The following is a 16,728-nucleotide window of genomic DNA, read 5'->3' as shown; positions in this document are numbered from 1 at the left end:
ATGGGGGAAAAAAGCCCATATATCCCTGCTTCCTTGCTCCCCTCCACCCCGCAAAAAGCACACACACTCTGGTACTTGCCCTGCCTCGCTGCACATTTTCTTGGCTAAGACTGCATTTAAATGTTCGCTAATGGATGTGATTTTAGCACAAAGAAGCTATAAATCAGAGCCTGGGAAGGTTCATAAGCAAAATCAAAAGAAATAAAATAAACATTAAAAAAGCGCCATCCCAGCCAGAGGAAACTTTTCCTTTTGCATGGTGGAATCTAATGAGTGGCTTTTGATGAATAATTCAGGCCATGTGGCTGGAACGGGAGGCAGAGGTAGGCAGCCCCTCGCACTGCCCACATGCAATTGCACAACACCCACCTGAGCGAGGCTTTTCTACTTGACCTCACACAAGAGTCTATCCCAGGGGTCAGCAAACTTACCGCACCTTGGGCTGGTGTCTCCAGCACTGATTGCACGGCGGGCCAGAGGGTGGGGGAGCGCGTGCCTATATGCATGCACACACACTATTTCCGGCGCACTTCCGGGTGCACATGCGCACAGGCCTCCTCTGACCCAGATGTGCACCGGAAATAATGCTTGCACATGCGGAAATAACGCTTGAGCATGTGCACAAGCTATTTCCAGTGCTCCTCCACAGCGCAGCGCCGGTAAGAGTGGGCGGTGGCAGCGGGCTGCGGGGGTCACCACAGGCTGGATAAACGAGTCCCTCAGGCCTTATCCGGCCCACAGGCCCTAGTTTGGGGACCCCTGGTCTATCCCAATGAAGGAGATCCAGAGGTACTGTGTGCTTCAGGCAAAGCCAAAATCCGCTCGGAAGGTGAAGAGGTCTTGGATTCCTGGGGAAAAAGAGGTCTGGGCAAAACAATCCCTCAAGGCTGAAACCTGATCCCTGGAGTGTGCAGCCTAGCCCACGCTCCAGGAAGTTCTTCAGCCAAATATCTTGGGGCTCTTGATACACTATGTGAGTCCCCACCTGAGTGATGCCAGAAGATGCACCAGAGGGCTACTCTCTAAGTGCAACTCTCCCAGGCAGAATATCCTCCAGGCTATTTCCACTCTGCCGCTCTTCTTCTCAAAGTTGTCTCAAATGCTGTCCAAGGTTGTAAAGACTACGGAGAGAATAATTGGGTGCAGTCTTCCCACCTTGGATCAAATCTATGCTTCCAGGTGCCATAAGAAAGCTGCAGAGATAGTGCAGGATAGTGCACACCCCAGAAATGATCTCTTTCAGCTTCTGCGTTCTGGAAGAAGGTACAGGGTTATAAAGACTAGGACTAGCCACCTGAGAATAAAGATTATTGTATCATAAATTGTTAATTTTTGCAACTCCTGCTCATATTCAGTAGGTTGCAGAGCACATACCCTCCAAAGCCCCAAAGCCCTGCTGATCAAAATTGGGATACTCTTTTTTTTTTTTGGAGGAGGGGGGGCCTCCAAGCTCTTGAGGGAGCCAGCTGATTTTCGCCACAGCGCGAGGCCAGAAAACGAGCATCTTTTGGTCCAGCGCTCTGGACCAGAGCCTTGGATTACGTATTTTTTGCTCCCTGAAAAGTGGCTCTTGAGACCCTGCATTGTGTCCATCTGAAAGTGGATGTGGGTGGTCCCAGCAATGGGGAGGGGGTCTAGCCACCCCTGTCCAATACTGTCGTCGGTGGGTGTATACTAAGATTGTTAACCACCTCTTCCTTCTTCATTCACCTGGGGCACATGCAGGGAAAAAAACGCATGGATAATTGAATCAAGGGGAGGGTTTTCAAAAGTACAGTGGTACCTCTGGTTGTGAACAGGATCTGTTCCGGAGCCCTGTTTGCAACCTGAAAGGAACGCAACCCGCGTCTGCACACCTGCACACGCACGGGTCGCGATTTGCCGCTTTTGCGCATGCGTGTGACATCATTTTGCGTGTCTGCACATAGTGTGAGTGGTGAAACCCGGAAGTAATCCTTTCCAGTACTTCCGGGTTGCCACGGGATGCAACCTTAAAAGACATAACCTGAGGTATGTCTGTATATCAAGCAACCACACCCATCCTTGTAGATGCCAGGATATAGAATCTATCTAGACTGGAAGCAATTTGCTGGGGAAAAGCACGGACAATTCCAGATTTAGAAAAACTACGTTTTTGCTATGGGTTAGTGTGTACTTAGCCTAAATGGTTCAAATTTAGATACAGTGCAATCTCATTTACAATGTGGGGGAACATCCAAGCAGATATGGCTAATACAGATTTTGTTGTTGATGATGTTGAAATCCAGCTTCTTCTGTTTTGTAGTTATTTCTCTTTTCATAGATGGATCACACATGTATTTAAAAGGCAAAGACTTGTCCACAAGTTCCAAGGACGTGTTTTTTTGTAATATAGAGGAGCTAGCTAGTTGCAGAAAGAACACACCCCTGCCTCATGGCCTGCAGTCTTCCACACATGCGGACACTCTTAATGCTTCGATGGGGCTGCTGCCTTGTCAGAAGATCACAACCCATCCTTGATGGTGATAGCCAATGTGTTTCTGAGCACAACTCAAAGTGTTGGTGTTGACCTTTAAAGCCCTAAATGGCCTCGGCCCAGTATACCTGAAGGAGCGTCTCCACCCCCATCATTCAACCTGGACATTGAGGTCCAGCTCTGAGGGCCTTCTGGTGGTTCCCTCACTGGAAGAAGAGAGGTTACAGGGAACCAGGCAGAGGGCCTTCTTGGTAGTGGCACCTGCCCTGTGGAATGCCCTCCCATCAGATGTCAAGGAAATACACAACTATCTGACTTTTAGAAGGCATCTGAAGGCATGATGTTTTATTGTGTTTTTAATATTATGTTGGGAGCCTCCCAGAGTGGCTGGGGAAACTCAGCCAGATGGACTGGGTATAAATAATAAATTATTATTATTATTATTCCACATATTGCAGATTAAAACTCCCATCAGCCCCCAATGGCATTGCCAGTGGTCAGGGATGATGGCATCTGTAGTCTGGAGAGCATTATGCTGGCTATCCCTATCCTAAAGGGTTAATCATACACAAGGTGGGAAATAACTCTTTTTAATGTTACTTTTGGGATGACAGATGATTAGTCATAGGATTGCAGAGCTGGAAGGGACCACAAAGTTCATCTTCTCCAACTCCCTGCAGTGCAGGAATAGTCATGCTATTGTACTTCAGTTTTTCTTCAGATACAGCGGCCTCCAGTTTGTAAGTGGAAATCTCATGTTTGTGTGTGCACAGCTTTAGAATGACGCCTCTGTAGAACGTTGTTTTCTGCCAGAGGCCTGCTGGTCCTAGAGACTGTGATTGTCTAAGCTTCTTACTTTAATCAAAGAGGCTGGATGCCAGTGGGCTAGCAGGTTTGCTGTCCTTGTTTTGTTTTTTAAGAAAGAGGGTCGGAAAAGTTTTAAGAGGACCAAGGATGAATTGGGATGTTGCGCCACATCCCAAAATTCAGGTGAGCTACAGTGGATGGCAATAGGCTGACGAGCCTCCATGTGGCTGCTAGGTGGCAGTGTGTATTAATGGATGGGGAAAGGAACCAAATTAGGCTCCTCAGGACAAGCCTGTGTGAGCACGTCAATAATGTCTCAGGATATTAATGTACTCTGGAGAACTGGGGTCCATTTGTGCGCTCTGGCTGTGAAAACAGATAAAAGACGCCCGCCCCTTTGTGAGTGAAAAGATCCAACCCTTCCAATGTCGGGCGACCCAAGCAGAGGAAAAACGTAGACCAAAAGAAAATGTAGCCAAAACAGTGGGGGAGCTTGGATCAGTGGCTTGAGCGCTGGGCTTGGGGTATGTGAAATGCTCAAAGCAGTCTCTGCTCTGGGCCACTTTGCAGATACCAAAGGTGGAATCAATGCACATCTCAATTTGGCACACATTGAGATGGCAGACCCTCCTATTTTCCTGGGACAGTTCCAGATTTACAGAAGCTGTCCCAGTTTCTGATTGGATCCCAGAATGCCCTGCTTTTCCTTTAGGCTTTCCTATTTTCATCTGAGAAATGTTGGAGCATATGTTATGTGACCGCCGAGCTAAGGCGATAAGGAACTATGCAACCTTTAGAAGACATCTGAAGGCAGCCCTATACAGTTGTACCTCAGCTCCTGAATGCCTTGGGAGTCAAACGTTCTGGCTCCCGAACGATTGAAAACCAGAAGTGAGTGTTCTGGTTTTCGAACATGTTTTTTTGGAAGCCAAATGTCCTGTGCAGCTTCTGCTATTGTTTCTGGCGAGCCTGTGCAATTGGAAATCAATCAGAAGCTGTGCTTTGGTTTCGAACGTTTTGGAAGTCGAATGGACTTCTGGAACGGATGCTGTTTGACTTCTGAGGTACGACTGTATAGGGAAGTTTTTCAATGTTTTGTTATGTTTTTATATATGTTGGAAGCCATCCAGAGTGGCTGGGGCAACCCAGTCAGATGAGTGGGGTATAAATATAATACAGTGGTACCTCGGGTTACAGATGCTTCAGGTTGCAGATGCTTCAGGTTACAGACTCTGCTAACCCAGAAATAGTACCTCGGGTTAAGAACTTTGCTTCAGGATGAGAACAGAAATCGCGCAGCAGCGGCGCAGTGACAGCAGGAGGCCCCATTGGCTAAAGTGGTGTTTCAGGTTAAGAACAGTTTCAGGTTAAGAACGGACCTCTGGAATGAATTAAGTTCTTAACTGTATATTAACTCTCATGACTGACAGTTGGAACTGATGGGCATTCTAGTCCAACAGCACCTGTTGCGGACTGCAGGTCACTATTTTACAGGCTGCCTTCCTGCATCACATAACGTCTAGACATGAGAGTACAGTTCATCCTGAGACCATGAGTCAGGGCTCATCTACACTCGTTGGTTAGAACATTAGAAATGCATTATAAAAATGTGACGCTAGAGGGAGCTGCAGAGCAGTGAGCCTTTGACGATGGAAAAACTGCACTGAGAGTTATATAACATTATAGTTAATAACGTTTTTACATATCAGTGTAGATTCAGCCAAGGAGCAATGAAAAGAGTGCCTCTGAACATAGATGGGGTCACCTCCTTGCATTGCTAAAGTCCTAGCTGAGCTCCTACAAATCCTTGTTTGGGGAAGGAGTTTTGGGGTCAGAAGGCATTTTCCCTTTGCAAAATAAATGCAGAATGAAACGAACAGTAATTCTATATTGGGGATAATTAAATCAGGGAGGATAAAGTGGCTGATGTGGGGAAGAGCTGTGGCGTACGATGGACGGATCTGGGCAGATAAAACATGCCCAGCACCAAGTGACTTTCAGTCTCATTTTTATTGGGTTTGGGTTTTGTCACCCTGTTGGCTTTCATTTGCTGCAAGTGATCCAGAGGCTTTTCCTAAAGGTATCTATTCTGAGAAAGAGACATCACATTACACACATCCAGCCCTAGGAGCCTTTCCCAGACCAAGACTTTGAGAAGCAGCTGGGAAGAGAGAAGAGGAGTTCCGACTTCCGGGTTAGCGTGATCGGATTAATGGCGGTTTCCCTCCGAGCTCCGGAGGGAATCGGCTCTGCTGAGGACGGGTCTTACCGCGCCGGCGACGCGGGGACCCTTAGAAACTGCAGGCGCGGAAGCCTGCGGACTTGGTGACTCGGCGGGCACCTTTAAGCGCCTTCCCCGACCCACGAAGAGCCTTTTTAAAGGCTACAGAGAGGGTACGGGGAGTGGCGTGGTGCTGTGAGTAGACCGCTACTTCAGTGGAGCGTAGCCGCGAGCCATGGCCGGAGAGCGCTGACTTTTTCCCCAAAATTCGGACTGGAAAATAAACAACCCGTGAGTAGATTGGAATCTGGACTTCAAAATTTATACCTTTGAATTTGGTACAATCGGGGGATGTGCTAAAGGGAAGTCCGCACCCCCCCTACCTACAAACGATCTAAAGCAAGGATTGGAGAACTAAGGTGGAGAGTATTGTTTTTGGTGTCAGATAAAAGATACTTCAATGAATTTGACAGAAGAAGTCTTTGTGCTGGAGAGAAAGTGAGGAATTTTGGAAGCTTTTGTGTAACCCCCCCCCCCGAACCCGGGAGTGTCCTGTGCGTAAGCCGGAGGAAAAAGAATAAGGAGTTTGACAGCTGTCAAAGGAGCTGTCAAACGGGCGGTTAAAGTTAAGAACTTTGTTACTTAAAAACTCTCTGAATTAAAAGTGTTGCATTTGAACTGAGGTGGTTGGAAACAACGTAGCTATAAACAATAAGTAACGGACTGTTGGAAAAGGACTATCAAGTAATTGGAATCCCCCTAGGGGGAACTAGAGACATTACAATGGCTGCAGAGGGAAAATTACTGGCAGAGATAGAAAAAATGTTTTTTCTCGTGGGAATCCTGCAAGAGCAGAGTACGGCTATGAACAAAGAACTTATGACCTTGAATTCTAAAACAAACAACTCTGCTGAATGCATAAAGGATTTGACTAATAAGAAATCTGCAGCTGAACCAGAAGAGACATTTTTGGAACAGGTGGAGAGGAAAGAAGGAGTGGAAAAGGAAAATACCAATCAGAAGCCTATATTGTCAGGAAATAAAGAAGAAGATCTTCGGATTACAAATCTGCGAAAGATGAGAAAGATGAAGGAGGAAGTCCCTGGAGTACCTGGAATTCTGGAATTTAAAAGAATAAAGAAATATGATTGGGACTTCCTCTTTGAGTATGGGAGATCAGCTGACCTTTTGCAGCAACTGCTTTTAAGTATTTTGGATGGAAGAAAACTTGGTGTGACTGCGACTGAACTCCTTCGAGACCTGAGGACCAACAAAAAGGGTTACCAACAAAATCGGCGGAGAGAGACTGACAGAGACTTGAAGGCCTCGGATGTGAGGAATCCAGGCTAGGAACTGTTTCTGTGGACACAAGGGATGGAAACCGGGGTAGGTAGGGAGGGGAGAACAGAATTTTAAAATTTTATGATTTTTGTATTTGGCCATTATGACATATAATTAATTAAAATATAAAGGGAGAAATTCATGGGAGGGAAATTAGGTCGACCTTAGAAAAAAGATTTAATGTTTATAAGAGAATTGGGTAAGTTAAATGTGGACAAGTAAAAAGAGTTAAGTTTTAAAAATAATAATAATATGTTAAAGATGAGAGATAAGAACTTGCTGAATTAATTATTGGAATTGGGATGTATGAAGAGGGGGTGGGGGGAAGTCAAGGAAAGAGGGTAAAGAAAGTAAGAGTATGAAATTATATATGTTTTGTTTTTGTTTTTGTTTTTGTTGTGTGTGTGTATAAAATGTGAAAACCTAATAAAAAAATTTATTAAAAAAAAAAGAGAAGAGGAGTTCCGGGGTGTATTATTATTTTTTAAAATTGTAAGTTATGCGCCCTTGTTTCTCCATTTGATCCTTTTACATGGCTTTGTGGTATTTTATGCACTGCGACTTGCCATTACTTTTATTGATTATACCTTAGCAATTCTTTATTGTAACTGATAAATGTAAACCATTTAATGATTATTTGCTGATATTTAATTTTACTGCTTTATATTCTAATGGATTGTTGAATATTCTTTTATTTGATATAAGTTGTTTATTTTAAAGTTATTGAGACTTTTTTTTGCACTGGATCAGATTGTTATTATCTTTGCTGCCTAGTTTGTGGTTTCTTCAGCTTGTAAACTGCCTTATACAGTGGTACCTCAGGTTACATACACTTCAGGTTATATACGCTTCAGGTTACAGACTCCACTAACCCAGAAATAGTGCTTCAGGTTAAGAACTTTGCTTCAGGATGAGAACAGAAATTGGGCGCCAGCGGCGAGGCAGCAGCAGGAGGCCCCATTAGCTAAAGTGGTGCTTCAGTTTCAGGTTAAGTACGGACCTCCGGAACGAATAAAGTACTTAACCCGAGGTACCACTGTATATAGTAATATAGAAAGGTGGTATACAAATTAAACGTGAAATGAAAAGAAAGTTCCCCCTCACCTGCCCCACTTAGGGAACATTATATTGCATGGTGAAGTGTGATGCACACATCCTGAGAAAACCACAACAATAATGAGTGGATATGCTATATGGAATGTGGTTACACTATGGCTCCAGGAGGACAAAGGCCACAGAATACTCTTAATTTCTTGATTCAGGAGTTAGGCGCCCCTGCATGTTTGGAGCAGAGCTCTTAGTCAAGGGGCAAAAGCTAATTTGCATCATTACTTATCACTTAGGGTGATTTAACGAGGGCTTTTAAGAGCAAACACAGCAGGTTCTTTGCAAGTGGTTTAAGCCCAGATTTGCAAATTGCATTAGAAACCTACACTCCAACGATTTGTAAGGTGTTTCAGCTGTCACTTCATCCCTTTCCCTTCATGCATTGGACAAAATGTCTGCCTTTTTACAATTTTTTAAAAAATAAAAACAGCACTAGTATGTTTATTTGTTTACAGGTCTGTTATTCATCTTGTAAAAACCTAAATAGATAAGCATCAACAGACATAAAAGAGGCAGAACCTCTTTGATGATTGGCTGGGGCGGCTGGGTGAAGGAGATGTGTTTGTGATGTCACAGGTACTAGCCAATTCAGCTGTTCTTTTCCACCCAGCCCAGAATGCCCACACTGCTAACTTGTAGAAGTGTGTTGCAAGAGCAATTGGGGTGAAAAGGCTACGTTCATACTGAACACAGGAAAGGCACTTTCAAACCCGTAGCTTGAAACATATTGCTGCATGCCACCCCAGTCTCCGAGAGCTGCAGGATTCCAGGGCTCAGTCTCCTTGGAATGAGGGACAGCGGAGACAGTGGTGTCTTTATGATATAGTGGTACCTCTGGTTATGAACTTAATTCGTTCCGGAGGTCCGTTCTTAACCTGAAACTGTTCTTAACCTGAGGTACCACTTTAACTAATGGGGCCTGCTGTGCCCCAGTTTCTGTTCTCATCCTGAGGTAAAGTTCTTAACCCAAGGTACTACTTCCGGGTTAGCGAAGTCTGTAACCCAAAGTGTTTGTAACCCGAGGTGTTTGTAACCCGAGGTACCACTTTATATGGTTCCTTTCAACACTCCCTTCCCTCTTGTGTCTTTTCCTTAGTGTCTTTTCCTTAGCTGGAGCGTTTTTTTGCTCCTCCTTTTCTTCTAATTTCTCTCCTCATTGCTTTAGTCTTCCTGTCTCCTCTCCTTGCAAGTTCACTATCTTTACCTCCCCCCTCCCAGGCAGCCTCCTTTATTGCTAGCGTCCCTTATCTCGCTCCCGATCACTTGCCAATCAGCGGCTTTGTTTCAACACCCACTTCCCTCTTCCAAAAAAAGAAAAAAGAAAAAAGCATGATTTGCTTTTAGCCCCTGGGCAATTTGGCTCCAGCGACCACGCATTCGCTCCATAAGATGCACAGACATTTCCCCTTACTTTTTAGGAAGAAAAAAGTATGTCTTATGGAGCAAAAAATATGGTATATACAATCTGAGCCTATGATGGAGGGGCTCACAGCATTAAAGTCTTTCTCCTCCCATAGCCATAGCCTTGGATTCAAGCAGAAACCAAACATGTCTCTCCCTCTCAGGCTTCTGCTGGCAGCCTGCTTCTAGCCCAGCTCTCTCTCACACCTTTGGCCCTTATCCTTCTCACCGACAGTCAGGTGAGGGAGAAGAGCCCACCCATTTGCTCTCTGGCACAAAGCCACTTCCTTTGTTACCCTAATGACCCATATTAGGGAGCCATTAATTCACCATATGGGACGTGGGTGGCGCTGTGGGTTAAACCACAGAGCCTAGGACTTGCCGATCAGAAGGTCGGCGGTTTGAATCCCCGCAATGGGGTAAGCTCCCGTCGCTCGGTCCCTGCTCCTGCCCACCTAGCAGGCCGAAAGCACGCCAAAGTGCATGTAGATAAATAGGTACCGCTCCAGCGGGAAGGTAAATGGCGTTTCTGTGCGCTGCTTTGGTTCGCCAGAAGCGGCTTAGTCATGCTGGCCACATGGCCCGGAAGCTGTACGCTGGCTCCCTCGGCCAATAAAGCGAGATGAGCGCCGCAACCCCAGAGTTGGCCACGACTGGACCTAATGGTCAGGGGTCCCTTTAATTCAACAAGGAATTAATGCTGGATCCAGGAATTAGAAGGGGCTCAGGCATACAGCCTACCCCCGCCCCCGCCCAAACTCACAACACTCTCATATTTACAGTTATCTTAATTGTCCATTTTCTAGCAACATTCCTGCTTATATTCCTTCATACAAAGCATGAAGGTATAGATATCTGGGTCGTGTGGTTCCCTTTTATTTTTATACTTTTGTGATTTTAGATGGTGTATATACACACATACAAGTGTGCCAATAATTACTTAATTTGTATGCAGGATTATAACAAGCATCGTTAGTATTATGTTGTGCGCTGATGACATGCAAACACTTCTATTTGCGAAATCTCCTTTGCCCCTGGATCTGCACTGGGCGACAACCTCGCGTTCCAAAGAAGGCCTTTGCGAATGAATCTCAGAAGGATTCAAGTGAGAGAAGTGGTGTAAAAGAACAGGAGCTGACGCTGGCTGAGCAATCACTCATCACCAGCTCTGTTGAGAAGCCCGTCTTCCCTTCTGAGCAACCCTTCTGTATCCTGATGCTCAGGCTGCTACTGGTGCAAGGAGAGAAGAAGAAAGCTACAATGAGCTTCCCCACGGAGTCCATCTTTGCCTTCAAAGCTGCCTGCTACTCTCTCTCTACCTTGTTAGAGAGGAAGAGAATTGGCGAAAGAGAAAGAGCGCAGATTCATCAACAAGCCCAGGCAATTCTGAAGCCCAGCAGCGATGATGCCAGGCATTCACCATCCTTCGCCTGCTCTTTGTGAAACGTTTCAAGGCAGAGGCTCCAATAAATCCTTGGCTCGTTTTTCAGTTGCACAACAACGCTGCAAAAGCTGTGAGGCTCTGTTTGCATGTTCCGCTTTGACCACGGCAATGCCATTGCCAAGTGTGTTCCCTCCCCTCCCAGCCAGGTTTATTTTAGAGAAAGAAATCTCCTTGCACGTGCCCTTGTAAGAGATTTCTCACGTGGTTTCCGTCGCATCAGAACAGCCTTTCCCAATCCAGCTCCCTCTAGATGTCATTGAACAACAAAATCCTGTCACCCCGACCACTGGGAATGATGCAAATTGGGAGTCCAACAACATTGCGTGGACAGGCGGAGTCCCCCAAACCCTGGGAGGCCCCCATGTGGAATAACGACTCAAAACAACGTGCTATGGGATTAAAATTGGCCACAACTTTATTACGTTTCATATGTGGGTAGACCTTGGCTCAGGCATTGGGCGTTTATCCCTCCCAGTTCCCTGCCGGGGATCTGGGGAACATCAGGGTTATCCAGTGTGTGTTGTGGATGGTCTGGCTGGCTCTGGAGAACATATGTTCAAGCAGAGAGAGCCTGCCCTCGTTACACCGCTATCGCGGGGGAGAGCAATGACAACCTCTACGGCCAAAGCCTCCTCTCTAAACAACCCCTTTAAAGGGGAACCCTGGTATCGCCACCGCAAAGAGGAGGTGGGCGTGGGTCACCGCTGCACGCCCTCCCCCATTTAGGGAAGATAGACTAAAAGATTCCGCCCAAGGCCTGATACCGTCAAAGTTGTGATGTTTTGCTACGGGAAAGGCAAACCTGCTAATGCAGGAGAATTCCTTCAACAGCGACCTTGACGTAGCAGCGCCCGCGTACCTGTGGAGAAAAGGCTAACCTGCAAAAGAAGTCTCAACTGATGGTGGGTAGAGTGGGAGAAGATCTGGAGCCAACTGATGATTCCTAGGTAAGATCCTCCCCCTATTGTGTGGTCAAGTGGTCCCTCCCCCTACCTGGCCTGTTCACCTTGGCAAAGCCTCCCCAGGCGGGATTGGGCAACTGGCTGAGGCAGGCGGAGACCTCCAGGTATCCCACCTGGGGAAGGTGAAGCCAAGCCTGTGCTAATGGTGCCGCATAGGGTCCAGGGGGCTGCGTGTGACCACGCAAAGGGTGCCCCCATTTAATGTGGGGAGCAGTCATTCTGGAAGCTTTCAGGTAGGGGAAGGCTGCAGCCGAGCGAAACCCAGGCTGAAGCACATGAGAACATCAATCAATCATTTTATGTGTATGCTGCCTTTCTAAAGTTAAAGCCATGCTCAAGGCAGCTTGCAACAGGCAGAAAATTATGTAACTACAGACACAGGAAAAACGGTTATAAACAATAAACAATAGATTACTGCAATGCATTATATGTAGGGCTGTCTGTGAAGATGGTTCAGAAACTTGCTCATCAGAGCAAGGCAGTTTGAGCATATTACACCGATCCTGGTCCGACTGTACTGGCTACCAATTAGTTTCTGAGCCCAATTCAAAGTGCTGGTTTTGACCTATAAAGCCTTAAATGGCTTAGACCCCAATACCTCAAGGACTGTCTCTTTCCATATGAACCTCCCAGACCCTGAGATCACCTTCTGAGGCCCTCCTTCGTGTGCTGCCTCCTCGAGAGGTCTAGACGGTGGCAACACGAGAAAGGGCCTTCTCTGCAGTGACTCCCTGTCTGTGAATTGCTCTCCGCAGGGAAGTTTGCCTGGCACCTTCATTACGCACCTTTAGGCGCCAGGCAAAAACGTCCCTTTTTAACCAGGCCTTTGGTTGACCTGATCAACATCCTATCCCCTTTAAAAATGCAGCTCTTTTGTGATATTTTCTGTGAACCGCCCTGAGACCTCCGGGTATAGGGCAGTATATAAATTCAACAAACAAACAGAACTTCAAAAGGCACATGACCAAATTAAACAACTTCCACATAAATCAGAAGACCCAAAATAAAATACAAAAAAATGCATCAACAACAGAAACAATCCCACCCCAACGAACAATACCCCAGCCCCAGAGCATAAGAAGACCCCCCTCTGGATCAATTCAATGGCCCACGCAGTCCAGAATCCTTTTCCCACAGTAGCTATGCCTATGAGAAGCCTGAATAAACACACAAGACGTAACTGGCTGTACTTTTGAATAAATAAGATATTCTATTCATTGTATCAAATTGTAGATTTCAACGAAAGTCTCATAAAGTTCAATGAAAAAAGCAACCACTACTATGCTATAAGAGCCACTATCCTGTAATATTACATATGAGCCTGTTCTACTGATGAAGCCTAGGATGGCGAAACAAGGCTAATATTCTGGAAATCCTTGTCTCTGAAAGGATTCTGTGGAAGTGTAACAACCCTTCATGTGGATTATTGGACTCTATGAACAGACAGGTGGAATAGACACTTATACATGTATGGACCTTATGCATGAACTGACTAGAGAATGAACTGCTCCACTGGGTCTTCCACTTTTTTCGTTGAACTTTATGAGACTTCTGCTGAAATCTACAATTTGATACAATGAATAATATACCTTATTTATTCAAAAGTACAGCCAGTTACATCTTGTGTGTTCATTGAGTATGTTTCACGTAACCAGAGGTTTGTTGTTGTTGTTTTGCTTATGAGAAGCCTGAAAGCAGGATGTGAGTGCAAGAGCATTATGAACTGTGGAAGAGCACACTGACTCCCACCGTGGAGGCAGAAGCACAGCCATCATGGCTAGTGGTGCACCCTGAGTCCCAAAACTGGGACACGTATCTTCCCGTCCGTGCTCCCATTCAAGCTCACGGAGCCCCAAAGACATGCTTTTTTGGGGTGAAATCTCACTAGAGCATGGCAGCCAAAATGGCCACTGTGCTCTTGCGGGGGGAATGGGATGTCCTGTTTCCCCCCGGGACATTTGCAAGGTATCATAGTGTGTCTTTTCCTCGGCTGCCCACCCATCAACCCCATGCTGGGAAGAAATATTGATTGAATTTCATGATCTAATAATAATCTAATAATTTATTATTTATACCCCGCCCATCCGGCTGGGTTTCCCCAGCCACTCCGGGTGGCTCCCAACAGAATATTAAAAACACGATAAAACATCTGCTTAATTGTAAACACACACACACATACACAAACCAACAAAAAACCAACTTCAAAGCTGCAGTTTACATAAAGCAACGTTTGGGTTAGGGATTTTCAAAATATTGAAGACAATATTGACACTTGTAGTTCTTATTCAAATCAATGCAGCTGCAATTTTCCAGAATGCCAGATACTTAAGACGTTGAGCTTAAGGGATATTCCTGAAAGTATGGGGAGAGTGTCAAGCTGAACAGACACACAACAAATTTGCCTATTCCTGCCTTGCTTACTTAGTAGCTCCACAGTTCTGTCACCAGGCCTGGCCTTCAGCCTGTCTCTCAGGCTTTGCTTGCCACCTGTCAGCAGAGTAATTGAGCTGCTTCTTCCGTGTGAGCAGGCTGACAATAGCCAAGTCCTTCAGGAATGGACTCTCTCTTTAGTTTGTGCAGAGCTCTGCCTTTGACATCAGGCCTTATAGGAATAAGTTAATGAAAGCCTTGTTAGAAGTGACTCAAAGGGGGGGGGGGGGGGGCGGAAACTGAGAGGGTTGAGCAGTCATTCCCCAGACCTCAGTGCCTCTCAGAAGCTTCACTCTTCATTCATCCTGAAGCACAATTTCTCTTTCGGGTTTCATCTGGGGGCAAGAAAGGCATCTGAAGGCAGCCTCTGGTGCTGCCTTCCAGTCTCCCAAATCTCTCTTGAGTCCTTGCCCTCTCTTGCTTACGAAATAGTACACATGGGCTGATTCGAAACACATCTAGGCTGGCATATTTCAGGTCTCCTACACAGTACTTGCCTGTAATCACTGGGAAGAAGAGGGAATTTCCACAGGGGCGACGTTCCCAACAACACGATTCACGGCCAACAAGGAGAAGCAGCTCAAAGCCAGGGGAACATAAGTTGACCTCTAGCAGAGATACGACACAATTTCACAGGAACTTGAAAGTGGCTGAAAGCATATTGTGACATGTTTATTATTTCTTTAGACCAGTGCTGCTTCTTTTTTTTCTAGAAAAAAAAGATGCCGGTACTCACCATGCAAGGAAGGACTCTCAGATTCTGACAGAGCATTGTGCTTTGTTCCCTCTCTAAGCTGGGAAGTGTCAAGAGTTCAGCCTACACTTGAGTAGGACCCTGGCAGAGACACATGCCCGACTGGCATGTTCCCTCTCCCCGGGTCAATCGTTCCTGGTCGCTTCATGAGCTTTCTTCAGCCTGAACATCACAGCGACCGATGCCAACCAACACTGGCACACTTAAGGATCCACAGAGTTTGCGCAGTTTGCATAACAGACATCAGCAACTCAGCATTTTGGCTAATCTACTTCATTTACATATAAACACACAAGGAGCACTGCAACATGGCTCCCTCTCTCTGTAGCATCAGACAGCAAAGAGAAAGAACAAAGGACAATAGTCCCACTTCACGGAACACAGTAACACAAACATCCTGTCTCCCTCACTTCCCACTCTGTGGAGTCAAAACATACACCGTCATGTGATGGACAACAATCCCATGACTGCAATCATGGAGCAGGAATTCTAACAGGAAGAAGCTTCCCGGGCTTTGGGAAGGAGGTGCCAGGCTCTGATTTGGGGGGTGGGGTGGGGTGGGGAAAGGTGACAGTACTGCATCACCAGAAAAAGGGCTCTGCTTTAGACTATGCATATATTACGTTGCTACAGCAAGTTACCAAAGTGCTGCAATAAAGGAAAAGGTGGGTTGCAAACATCTCCCAGTAATGTTGTCTGCAGGGGTGATTGTTATTCATTCAACTATTTTGGAGCTGTAACCGAACCGGGTCAGCTAGTGATCTAGGCTGTGCATGCATTCAGTGTGTATATCCAATGGTTTTGGAAGTGGTATATGCACATCGTCTGACCAAGCTGCGGGGGGCAGTGGAGGACAGGAGTGCCTGGCGTTCTCTGGTCCATGGGGTCACGAAGAGTCGGACACGACTAAACGACTAAACAACAACAAGTGGTGTATTCATACCTATCCTGTAGCTACCTTGCTGTTTCTTACCAAATACCGCGTTTGGCAGCTTTGATCTGAATGGAGAAAAAGAACAAGCTAGCTGGTTTTCAGCTGGTAGTGTGTATGCAGTGCTATGGACTCCCCTGCAAGTGCCCATAGAGAATCAGATTATTGGTCTCTTCAGGCCAGCACCAGCTACTCTGGATGGCAGTGGCTCTCCAGGATCTAAGGCAGAGGTTTAGCTCCCCTTGTCTATCCCAGCTGGGAGGGACCATAGAGTGGGTGGGGGGGGGGGAAGAGTGTGTGCACTGCAGGCAGAATCCTTTCGATTCAGCCCCCAGCATCTCCAGCCAAAAGGATCAGGGAGCAAATGCTTTTAACCAGAAACGTCAAGGGGCGGACTTAGGATCTTCTGAAGGCAAGGTGTGTGCCGTTCTGTGCCACTGAGATATGGATCCTGGCTGCCCCAGCATTTCTGAACTAGCCTTGCTGTCTGGGGAGACTTTTCCTGGCGAGAGATAGCAGCCCAGCGGCCACTAAACAACCCAAATCATGTTGTCTCAACTAGTGCTTCCATTGTGGGAGAGATGGCAATTTCCTGGTAATCCAAACACGAAATCCATTGCTCTTCTTGTCCTTTTCATGCTCTGTGGAATGTGTTTTGCACAGCTCCTATTGGATGATGCCAATGTCATCACTCCAAGGCATACCAGATGTTGCTCTGATTGCTCCCTACCAATACCAATGTGAATGCCTCCTTGTTTCAAAACACTCATTTTCCCCTTTAGATGATGCGCCCACCCCCTCTCTCTGATACTGGAGTGCTGGTTTGATGTGCGAGAAACACAGAAGGTTTCACAGAGCTATCCAGGAAGGGCCCA

The sequence above is a fragment of the Podarcis cretensis genome (assembly GCF_951804945.1).
Source record: "Podarcis cretensis genome assembly, chromosome: 2".
NCBI lineage: Eukaryota > Metazoa > Chordata > Lepidosauria > Squamata > Lacertidae > Podarcis > Podarcis cretensis.
Note: the sequence above shows the minus strand (reverse complement) of the source record.